This window comes from Prosopis cineraria, unplaced genomic scaffold (genome assembly GCF_029017545.1).
Source record: "Prosopis cineraria cultivar Desert tree isolate PC_DT_omini unplaced genomic scaffold, ASM2901754v1 PC107, whole genome shotgun sequence".
Classification (NCBI taxonomy): Eukaryota; Viridiplantae; Streptophyta; class Magnoliopsida; order Fabales; family Fabaceae; genus Prosopis; species Prosopis cineraria.
Genome location: NW_026555434.1, coordinates 5658 through 18689, shown reverse-complemented (window position 1 = coordinate 18689; position 13032 = coordinate 5658). Strand labels below are relative to the sequence as shown.

At 28.7% G+C, this 13032-nt stretch overlaps 1 pseudogene; it reads left to right on the top strand.

The window, feature by feature from the left end:
- Positions 1–5788: 5788 nt before the first annotated feature.
- Positions 5789–7846, top strand: LOC129295406 (probable WRKY transcription factor 46; annotated as a pseudogene).
- The last annotated feature ends 5186 nt before the right edge of the window (positions 7847–13032 follow it).

Here is a 13032-nt window from a genome sequence, read left to right as displayed (position 1 = left end):
TGGGTTAGTCCTTTATAACATGACAAATCAAAATTTAAATTCTTGTTGAGAAATATATTTATATTTAATGTCTGACCATGACTTGAATAGGATTACTGCTAATAGGAGAATATTTATAAATAATAAAAAAGTAAACATTAATTATAAAGGCATTTTAGTTCAAACATAACCATTAGGATGAACTAATTTTTTAAAATATGTAAATTAACTGAAATTTTCTTGTATTTAAAAACGGGTTTAGCTAGTCAATAGAAGAAAACAATTTGATAAGTGCTTTTGGTGATGGCTTTTAACTATGAAAAAGATAATAGCACCCGTATTTCATAAACAATTTAAGGACTATATGTAAAGGAATATCAATTTTAAAATTCAAGTAGGCTACTTAACAAATACTATTCAAATAATGAACAACACAACTCAACTAATTCTAACTTCGCTAATTTATAATGACCCACCTGAATTAAAATTTTGCCTAACTTTTGAATAGAATTTCCAACAAGAGATTAACTTTCACCATTTTTCTCAATTTAAAATAAAGATTTCACCAACGATTATTGAAATCAAGAGATAATTAAACTTATTTCATTATGCTTCTACCATTTTTTTGTAGTTGCTCAATGTTCTTTTATCAAATGCTCAACGAAATCATCTTCTACATTCAAGTTCAAAGAAGAACAACCTCAACTAAAAGAAGTTCAGAGATTAAAAGTAGTGGCCGACTTGGTGATGATTGGTTTAACAGAGATTCTTGGATAAAAAGTTTGGCAATAAAGGTTTTACTAATAAATTTTGTAAACTTCACTACGTGCCTAATCTTTTATGTGTTTGCAATGCTTGCAAGACGTGTTTGCAAGACTTTTTTTTTTTTTCATCGACAGTTTTCTCAAATGAGGGCAACTTCGTCATTTGGTTTTGAAAATTAAATTCAAATCAGAACCCCAACCTTGCAACGGGCTATCAAAATTTTTAGGTCTTGAGTGAAGTTTTCCGAAGTTTTCCCAAGGAATATCAAATAAAATAAGACTCAGCACAGGAAGAGAGCTTGTCACATGAAAAGATCCTATACAAATACTTAACTTAGATTAACCTACATCTTGTTAAGTTCCTTAAACTTGAGTTTGCGGACAATCTTAGGGTATCAGGTGCATCCACAAAAAACACGAAAAAAAAAAAAATTGTTGATAAGTAAACACCATACCTTGTCTTGAGATTTTCTTCCCAGATAATATGTATTCAATTTTCAAAACTATAAAAAGAAGCTTGTATAATAAATTTCCAAAATATTGTTTGTACATTGAATTTAGAGTATCGGTTTGAAATTCAAGCAAGGATTCAATATTGACAAGTTTTTAAGATCTCACTCACTCCACACGGAAATTATTGGGAGGAGGACTTAGCATAGGAAGGGTTGTAATTTGTAAAGTTCTTGCGAAGCCAACAAAAAATTATGCAATTGATAAGGATGCCACGCAATCCTCCAAAGGGCACAAACTCAATTCTTTGATTTATGATGCAATGTCCTTACTTTATAGAAACTAGATTATATCTCGTGCATCATATTTTAGTTCTTAAGATTAAAAATAAATATAAAATATCAAAAAATTATTTAATATCCTTAAAGTAAAATATATCATTCTTTCCTTTATTTTATCTTAATTGTAAATTTTTATTTTTAAAATTTACACGATCTATCTTAAAATCAATAATTAAGAGTTACAAATATAAATATGCTTTCTATTTTTAAATTTTCATTTTCACCCATGTAATTATTAACTGATAGTTATTATTCTTGATATATTCTTTTGAATTTTAATTTTAATTTTAAATTTATTAGTCATACAAATTAATTTATTTAGTATTTTTTAAAAAATTAAATATATACCCCATCTTTTAAAAAATATAAGGTATTTTTAACTGAATTTTACCCTCAATATAGTAGTTACTTGTCCTCAAATAATATCATCTTTTCATATTTAATACTCTCTCTATCCCAAATTATAAGATACTTTTAGATAAAATTTCACATACCAATAAAGCTCATTAACACACTTTACAACCTTACTTTTTTAAGATAAAAATAAATTTTTAAAAATATCCTTCATTTAATGCTCTATTAAAGAAATGATATTGAAGAGAGAGAATATATAAAAGAGTAATATTAAAAAAGTATCATTAATGAAACCTTATTTTTATCAAAGTGTCTTATATTTTAGAATGTTAAATCTTTACTAAAAGTATCTTATAATTTGAGATGAAGGAAATATTTAATTAAGTATTTCATACTAAAATAAATATAAAATAATTTATTCATTATGGGCATTTTTGAAAGGAAAAAAGGTCAATGATTATATCTTTAAACTAAAAAAACACTTTATAGTTTTTAACATCCAACTCCAAAAAATAACTTCTAAAAAATGGCTTATAGTTTTTAATGAAGGGAGTAAGTTTACAAATAACATTTTAAACATGTATCTGCAAGTAATATAATAAATTTTAAGAAAAGATTAGGTGTGTAGTGAAAGATAAATTTATTAATAATATTTACTTAATTGTAGTCCATAATTTTGTTGCTCAGACTTAAGGCACATATTACATTAATATTTTTTATAGGTGTTCAAATCATAATCAAATTTTACATGTCAATACTAGAATAATATATTTTAATTCCTTTTGCATTTTAAGAATATAAACAAAAATTATTCTATATATGCTCGCACAAACTATTTTGATTTGTTACCCTGTGTTAATAATAAATACCCCTCCATTCAAAAATGTGAATCTTACCCTAAAAAAGTGGTGGTTGTTTTTAAGCTAATCTCACTTTTTCATATGTATCCATATTTAATAGTGTATTTCACCCTAAAAAAATATAAGTGATTTATTTAACAAGGATACTTTTAAAAAAGTCAATGATTATACTTTAAAAAAATTAAAAATACATATATTTTTTAATATCCAATCATTCAAAAATTATCTTACATTTGAATGGAAGTGAGGAAGTATATGAAAAATTCTTTGTATATCTAACACTTATTATTTACTTGAAATATTATATTCACCATTAATTTTTAGTATAAAATCCTACATGATCTCTCAAAATATAAAAATTTTATTATTTTTTACACTTTGTTTAAATTTTTAAAATTTATAAATATAGACCCCACTCATATTTTTTAATGATAGATCCTACATATCACTTTTTTTTAAACCACACTACGTTAATTTTTAAAAAATCAAGTTTATTAAAATATTTATGTTCCTTTCATTACCTTTACAGCCTCAATTTATGCTGAGTTTAAAATATCTAAATATATAAAAATTTATAGTCAAGCATAACTCTAACATATTTAACTTTCAGGTTTATTTAGGCTAATTAACTATTCTAAATTATTAAAAAATTATTTTATTTTTATTTTTTTCTATATTGAGTCCATACACTGTGTCTTTGAATATCTTTTTGGCCAATTTATATATTTAAATTTTTAAAAAGTTATAAATGAATACATTTAAATAATAAAAAATAATTTTTGATAATTTAAATAATTTTTAGATAATATTTATATTTAAATAAGGGTATTTTAATTTAATATGCATGATTTAAAAGTCAACTAATAGTTAAGTGGATGAAAATAAAATTTTAAAAATAAAAATTTATATTTATAACTATCTATATTAAAAAAATATTCATATAAGTTTTAAAAAATAAAAAAGATGTATTGTTAATTAAAAGAAAAATAGACAAAATATCGTACGCATCTGAAAAAAAAAGAAAAAAAAAGAAAACGTTATATTCATAACAAATCCTAAAAAAAATGAAAAAGTGGGATGGTGCCGACGGAAACAAATTTAGAAAAAAACAGAAGAAAAAAGTAGAATGAGATTGCAGATCTATAGTACATCCGACAGTGTTATAATAGCACCAGATAAAAAATGGGAGCATTTTCGGTAAATTACTGTTCATTTACTATTTATTTGCGTTCATGAAACATCTCAAATTATATATATATATATATAAAAAATAAAAGAGAGGGGCTCTCTGTTTTTCTCTCCTTTTTTTTTTTCACTTTTCCATCTTTATCATTTATTAATTTTATTTTTTTAAAAAATTATTTAATAAAATAATATAAAGGTGGAGATGAGGAAAAAAGAAAGAAGGAGAGAGAAGAAAGGAGAGTCCCTCTCTCCTCATGTTACCATGGCACAAACTCAATTGTTACTAAGCTTACGTGTGTACGCTGGATTATTTGAAAAAAAAAAAAAAAAAAAAGAGGCGAGTGGGCACTGTTGAGAAATACAGCAACAACTGAAGTCACTTTCAGTGAAGGGCAATTCAAAACAGAGGAAGAGGAAGCATGAAGGAATATTCAAACCTTCTTCCGCGTTGGTCCTTTAATTAATCTCTCTATCTCTCTATCTCTCTCCGATCCATACGTCTCACGTGCCCTTCTTGTCATTCTCCATTTGGTCTTTCATAGTGATTCTCTTGCCTCTTTGAATTAGTCTCCCACTTTACTCACTTTCCACATCGCCACTCGAGCCATCTTCTCCCTCTCTCTTCCCCTCTCATAATCTAATTCCCAACCTTTCATTCATCCATCCATTACATGTGTCATGCACGACAGTTTCTTTGTTAATTTCGTCATCAATATTTAATTAATCTAAACTGCACTAATTAAAAACTAGATGAGTGAGGTGATCAATCAAATGAATATAAACGGTTTATTTTATTTTTATATTCCCTCCGTTCAAAAAAAAAAAATATTTTAACTAAATCTCACCTTTTAATAAAATAATTACCTACTTTTAGCTAACCCTATCTTTTAAATTTACTCCTATTAAACACCTTATAATAAATATAAAATCATTATCAATAGGGGTATTTTTGAAAAAAAAAAGGTAATGATTACACCTCGAAAAATTAAAAATGTCTTATATTTTTTAACATTCAATCCCTCAAAAAATGCCTTACATTTTTAAACAAAGAGAGTATTTGCTACTACTAATATAAATATAATTTTACATTGACATCGAGTATTATATAAGGAGAATGATAGTGAAATCTCAAAAGAGATAATTAATAACAGTTACGTCTCAATAATTTTTTTTAAAAATAATTATTAATTTCTTTTTTATGAAAAGGATCAATATATTAAAAAGAAAGGAAAGTTAAAGTACACTAGTCTAAAATTAAATATGAATTTCAATGATTGAGAATTCAGTAATTCAGTTACAAATAATAATAATAATAATTAAATATAAATTTTAAATATAACTCTCAACTTGGGGTTGAAATTTTAGTTTACAACTTTTTAAAATTAATATTTATAATTTATATTTAAAAAATTTTATAAAAAATCTAACTGTCATTACTTTTTTTTTTTTGTTTTAAGAGTTTACTGACAATTTGTATTACGGTAGTAATGTTGATGCCATATTAGTCAATGTTTGGGTTGGTGATGTGTGATTGAATGAATGAATCCGCGTTAATTAAGATATAGTTTTATATTGAGTCCAAAGTTAAGGGAAAAGATTTGAGAGGCATAGGAGTAAGGACCCGCATCAGAGGAACAGAAATAAATTTACTCGGTTTGTTTTGTCTCCGTTCGTCAGGTCAATCCCCCGTCTCATTTCCTTCTCATTTCCCATTTCTTTATAACCCCTTCTTCCTCTCGCCTTCTTCCCAGCCATCTCTCTCTCTCAATCCTCTCTTGTCCACTCGGTTTCCGCCTCCTTCCTCTTGTTCCCGCAATTCACCTACTTCACTTCCTTTTGGATACTCCCTCTTTTATTTAAGCCTCGCACTTCAAGTTCATCTTGCGTGTTTCTGACCATGGAGGAGGAGGGCCAACTCAGTTTGATCAAAGAGCTCAACCTGGGGAAGGAGCTTGCTAGCTTGCTCTGCCACTATGTTACCTCTTCTTCTCCTCAGGCGAATGGCTTCTTGATTGACAAAATACTCTCTTCTTATGACAAAGCCCTCAACATTCTTGCTTGTGGACAGAATGTGGCAGAGGCTCATCCCGCCATTGCTGGTGGGAGTCCCTCGTGTGGGGTCTTGGACCGGGAAGACCATCACAGAGATATCTACAAGAAAAGGTACCAAAGTTCATACTCCTACTTCAAATTTGGGCTCTGTCGTGCCTCCCACCTGTGATTCTTAAGGTGTTTTTGATCTGATCTGCAGGAAGATCATGCCCAGATGGACAGACGACGTGAAGGTTTGCTCCAGAACAGGGATTGAGGGTTCCTTGGATGATGGATACAGTTGGAGAAAATATGGCCAGAAGAATATCCTCGGGGCTAAATTTCCTAGGTTAGAATCATAATTCGTAACCACTTTCTCTGCATAAATTCCTTACATTACAATCCGATTCGGCATTTTTAGGTGATGCCCATTTTGATAAAAGTTTATCATTTCAAAACACTTCACAATTTACCCGAAATTGCAGAACTTGAATGCAAGGTATCATGGTTGGTGGTCTATGTATGAGTTGGGTAGCTCTTGCCCCTTTAAGCATAAAAAACTCCGTACACACACACGCGCGCACAGATAATGCAGCCAAACTCTCAACTCATAGGATAAGGGAAGAGAGTGAAGGACACAAATACCCCCCAACTTTGATTTATTCTCTATTTTTGGGCCTGCCACTTTAGCGTCAAGAGCTATTAAGAGCACGAGAACAAAGCTGTCCTGTTCCCCGTTCTTGTCATAAAACAGAATGCAGTAACGCTATTTTATTGTAATTATACTTATATATTGTTATATTTACAAAGATCATACCATGTGAGTACCTGACACAGAGAGTGGCTTTGTATTGCAGGGGATACTACAGATGCACTCACAGAAATTTACAAGGTTGTCTTGCAACAAAACAAGTTCAGAGGTCTGATGAAGATCCAACAATATTCCATGTGACCTACAGAGGAAGACATACCTGCAACAACCAGGCATCCTGTTTTAACAAGGTGGCATCATCGAAGGCAAAGATGGGTCATGAGAAAACCATCATAATCATCAACACCAAAAAAGAGATTACCAATCTCAGCAGGAGGAGGAGGAGGAGGAGATAGAACAATCCCTCATGACATTCTTCAATTATGAGCCAGAACTTGAGGTCAAAATGGAGGACATTTTCCCGACATCGACCGGATTTCCGACAACATCTGATAACCAGTTCATTGAAAACATGTCTCCTGATTTCATTTCCCCGTCAACCTCGGAATCAAACCTTTTCTCTCTGTCACCGTGTCATTTGGGAAGTGCAGGTATAGGGCAAAACGTGCAGAGTTCAGAATCTGGAGTGACTGAGATAGTTTCAGCCCCAGCCTCGGTGACCAATTCCCCTCTGTTAGATTTGGATGTCTTGCTTGATAAGGCAGATTTTCAATCCACCTTCCCTTTCAACACTTACGAATTTGTCTCTTCATAGTTCAAGTCCGAGAGACGAAAAGAAGCTGCCAAGTCTCTCCTAGTGATTTGTGGATCCTGACCAGGAAGAAGATCATATGAATTATGAGTCGTGTCAAGAAATGAATTGACGACTGTGAATATGATGCTGGTCAAGAGAGTTTTCCTCCTGTACGTTGTAATTGTGTAATATGTGTACCTGTTTTAAGTGAGGCGTGTCTTGTTGTAGCTCCAATACGGCTAGAAATTGTAGAATAGAAGGATTTCTATGCATTTCTTTATTTACTTCAAGATTCTTGAGATCATAATCTTGCTCGAACTCTTCTTGCTCAATTCAAGAGTTTTGTAACAAGAAATTCAACAACATCCAATATGTTGGACGGCTATTGATGTATTGGGCTTATTATTATTGTAGGCCCGAGCCCATTATCGCTATTACCATCCGATTTCTCTGCTTCATTTTTTCCTTCCTCCTTGGCGGTTTGGTTGACCTTTTTTTTTTTTTGAAAATGAATTTAATTTAGCTAGTTAAACATAAGAAATTTGTTTTTATTATTTGTTTAATATTTTAAATTAATCACTTTTAAAAAAATTGGCTAAAGAATACTTTTGATCTTCTAACTTTACATAAGATTTTATTTTAATATCTTAATTTTATAAAATATATTTTTAGTCCTTTAGCCCTAATATAATTAGTTTTAAATAATTAATTTTTGTGCTGACCATTGTTGTTTTTTAAAAATAAATTTAATAAGTCAATATTTGAGAATGTTTTATCAATATTTAAAAATTTAATATAAATTTTTTTGTGATGAAATTGACAGGGTTAAGATTAAATAATTAAAATATATTTTTTAAAATTGAGGGATCAAAATAAAATCTTGTGTAAAATTAAAGGATTTAAAGTATACAATATCTTAGTTTTTTTTTAATGAATTAGTCAGATAGGGAAACATAAAGAATGTGGCCGTACATGAGATGCACATTTTAATTATATTCCTTTTTTAATATTTCATTACTACACTTATGGTAGTTAATTTTGTTAGGTTGGAAAAGTTTTGCCATATTTAAAATTATGTGAGTAGTAGTGCTTCAAATTGTATTGTCTATATAGTATTGCTCACACTGTATTTTTTTCGGTCAATGGTATATTTTGTATTCGTGATGTGATGCCCAGTCCCACCAGTTAGTGCGTTGATTGTTAGAATAAATTACATCGATTTCTTTTAATTTTCTATGAAAGTATCCTATCCGTCATCAGCATCACTGCAACCTAAAGTAACAAATAATAATAGACAATGATATGAATCTAGACAGGACAGTGGTTAATCTCAAGTGTTTATTATCAAATTGTTTCAATAAGAAGATGATTGGTTTTAAAGTTCAACATCAATTAACTAATAAGACTTTGTAAAAGTTGCTTGACTTATTTTTATAAGCAACTTAACTAGGTTAAAGTACATATTTAATACTCTAATTTCACACAAGGTTTTATTATAACCTCTTAATTTTATAAATTAATTTTTTAAATATTTAACTCTAACACTGTTAGTTTCATTAATAAAAAATTCATACATTGAATTTTTGAATATTTATCAAACAATTTTAAATATTAATATGTTAAGTTTAACATTTTAAAATAACAATGATGGATATGAAAAAATTATTTTGAAACAAAAAGGAGTTGGAGTTAAAGAATTGAAAATATACACAGGGATCAAATCAAAACTTTATATAAAATTAAAAGAATAAATTTATACTTTAGCCACTTAATTATTGTCAAACACTTCAAGATAATTACATATAAGGGCTTGTGTACTTTAACCAATGATCTTTAGGTGAGAAATTTGCAGACACATCAAAGTCCTATTACCTTACGTGATCATCTAACTGAATGAGTGTAGTTTTGAAAAGCAAACATGCATGGAAGACGAAGGCAAAGTTGAAGAAGATGTTCGCTTTCTATATTTGCGTGTCATTATTGTGTGCACCAGTCATGTTAATCTTATCTATGTTGTTTTAATTTTACGAGATGTCTCTTAACAGATAATTAAAAAAGATGCCCATTTTCATTCTATTGGAATCTTTTCTTACTAGTGTGTATAGAGAATTATACCAATTACTTAATTCTTACGCAATATCATTTTCTATATATAATTATTTGATTGAGTTAGATTCGAGCGTTATCTCTTCTAAAAATAGTTTTTTAATTATCATAAATTCAAAATTGAGATTTTTATACTAAATTGATAAAAAGTAAAAAAGAAAAGAAAAGTTGCCCGCCATGTAGCACATACCCACATCATGGGCTTTTGGCCCAACAAATCTTTATGAAGGCCTGTCTTGGACTGATCATCAATTGATGGAGTTATGGCCTTATGGAGATTGTTCTTCACACGTACTCCGAGTCTTTCATGGAGCGATAATTATGTTCCCAGCGTAAATTTTAAGACATTGTTTGGTGCAGCTCTATAAACAAATAGTTCTTATTAAAGATTGAAAGTAATGACATTGCCAGAAAATAGTTTTCCATGATGTGGATGCTAATTTTACTAATTGAATTGAATTTTAAAAGTAAAGTAGACCACTAATACGGGATTATAGTGACCAGTGAGACTCACTCTTATTTTAACAAAACATACATCACCTATGTATCTAAAAAGAGGATATGTGGATCATTTCCTTACTCAATCTCGTCCATCCATTTAATTTAATGGCCAAACATTTAATATCATCACTTAAATAAATTTTATGTTTGGTTTAGTTTAATAGTACGGTCAGTCATCTTACGTTATTAAATCAAAGGGACAAATGAGATTGAGTGTGACAGAACGCATTAAAAAATAGTGTGTGGAACAAATTCGAATCCGTGTAAAAAGTTATAAAGGTATATGACTTTTTCGGTTATAAATTTGGTGGAAGAAAATTAGAGTGGAGAATTTATGTTGACTGTTAATTTTGATCTGCTTGTCTGGGTGTCATCAACGTCCTAATTACTACGAACCCACACGTACCTTGTTGTCTTCCTCCAATATAAAGGTTTTCATTTAATTTTACGCTTTATTGGTATGCTTCCTCTCGTTCCTATCACAGGCATTTTTTAGAATGATTTTTATCCTTAATATAAATTACAATTTTTAATATTATTCTGATTTAATTAACTCATTAACTATGAGAAAGAATGCAATTAATTACTGAATATTTTACCTAGATTTATATACATTTTGCACCCTTTTATTCATTAAATAATGTATGGAAAAAGAATAAATATGGATATATAAAAGGCTTCGTTTAAGTACTTTGGTATATTTAAGAAAATGATAAAAAAAAAAATAGCATGCAAAATTACTTAAAATGTAGAGCCAAAATCAAAGATCAAGAAAACAGGACTTATTTAGCAATCTATTCTAAAAACAGTTTTTTATTCTTCAAAATAAAAATTTTGTTTCGTAATATGTTTTTAAAAGTATTTTAAAAAATAAAAAAAATATTATTTAAAAAACGGAAAAATAAAAACAACTTTAAAGGATTTTGAAATTATTGTTCTTGAGAATAAAAAGAATGAAAAAAAATACATATTTTTATTTATTTTTTTAATTTTTAAAATTATATTTATAAAATATTAATTTTTAAAATAAAAATAAAAATAATTTTAAAAACTCCAAGTCATTATTGATCTCCGTTTGCGAGAAACTCCACCAAAGAGATTCACCGCACACAGACGTAACTCACCACGAGGATCTCAAGCTCTCTGAACACAACCAACCATAGACAACCCCTATAGAATTCTCATTCGCTCGTTGCGTTGCGTGGCCTCGCTCTTCGACCACGTGTAGAAATCCAAAAAAATAGAGAACTTCGACTTTCGACCACGCACGGACACAACTGAACTTATCCTAACAGCACGCAAACGTAAGTCCCAGAACGAGAAAACAATATTTAAATGGATTTTTAAATCAGATATCAGCAAATTAGATAAAACGTTATCTAGACGGATTCTAAACCAGGAGGATGAATTAATTTTGAATAAACCTTTTAAAAATCTCTCAATTAATCCAATTTCATATCTAAAAGCTATGAGACATATTACAGAGTTTGAATGAATTAGTTTAAGTTGAGAGCTTTCTCTCTTCTTTTTATCCTAAGATTTTGTTTATGTTTTTATTTAGGATTTTTACTTTAAAACTCTATAAGTTGTTTATAAACTTCTAATCATGATAGAGAGAAGTCTTATTATGATGAATTTTTTCTTTTATTTGGTTGTTTTATTTTTTTAATTAGACTTAATTCTCATCTATGAGAATTTAACATTTCCATTTATATAATCTCTCTCATTTTAATTACTTATTATATATGTGACCAGTATATAATCTATTTGTGGGCTATTCAAATAATTGAGAGGTAAATAGTTAGTAAAAACTAAAGAGATAAACATAGATAATTGAATTATTAAAAATAGATTTATGATTTGTGGTCGCTTAAATCGTAACTTCGTGATTTATAGGATTTCAATAGGATTAGAAAGAGCTAATTCAACGATAGATAGATACTCTCTTACATACTGAGAAATAATTAGGATACCTTATTAGTAATAATTAGTGTTATCACAAATAAAAGAAGATAATTAATGAGTAAGAGTATAACATCTTGACAGATGAATCTTGATCCATAGCGCTTGTCTAATACATTTGATTTATCGCTTTTATCATTGATTTTACTTTGCATTATATGATTAAATATTATATCTCTTTTTAAAACTTTTTATTTGTTTTTATAAATAACAAAAGCACAATCTTTCTTTAAATTCAATTCTTAAAATACTTGAAATTTATAACCACGTTAATCCAATGCGCTTGGGAGGAGTGATCGGCAGTGCAAATTTAAATTTTTTATTTACATAAAGGCAAAATTAAAAATTTATTTTATTTTTAAATAAAATTAATAATTTACTTGCTTTTTATTGGTTTTGAAAAAATAATTTAGAGTACTCTATAATAAGAGTACGTTGAGCATCATGCTATACGTGTGATTGATTCAACTTTAATTTCTCTGTATATTGTGATTTTATGATGAAGCCCCACTGTTTTCTTTTTCTTTTTTAATTTCAACCGCACTTGGCTAACTTTTTACTCTCGTTTCTTGATTCCATTTAACCGCACTTAATGCCTGCTTTTTTACCCATTCCTCTTTTGCAGTGTTAGTATTATTTCTCCATCGTATCGTACATCACCTTTATATATATATATTTCCTCCTGTTCTCATCATAGAACAAAGTTTTAAATCCATATATAATCTCATATTTAGGGAAACGATATAGTAATTATTTTTTCTCAATATATTGCCCCTCCTTAATTACATCAAGTAATAATTACTTGACATATCTTATTGTAGTCATTATGTTAATGAAAAACAAAATTGAAAAATCAAATATTTTTACAAGTTTAAAAATATTAACTTTCATTCTTTAACAATCGTGAAAATTGCTAATTTTGTCTTGTGATGAGGACAGGGAAATATATGTATAATTGACCTAGAGCCAAAAATAAGGGGTATTCTCTCTCTTTTTTACCCAAAGATATCTATAAGTTTCGAAAGATATTCTTTCTTTTTTTAAACAAAAAGTA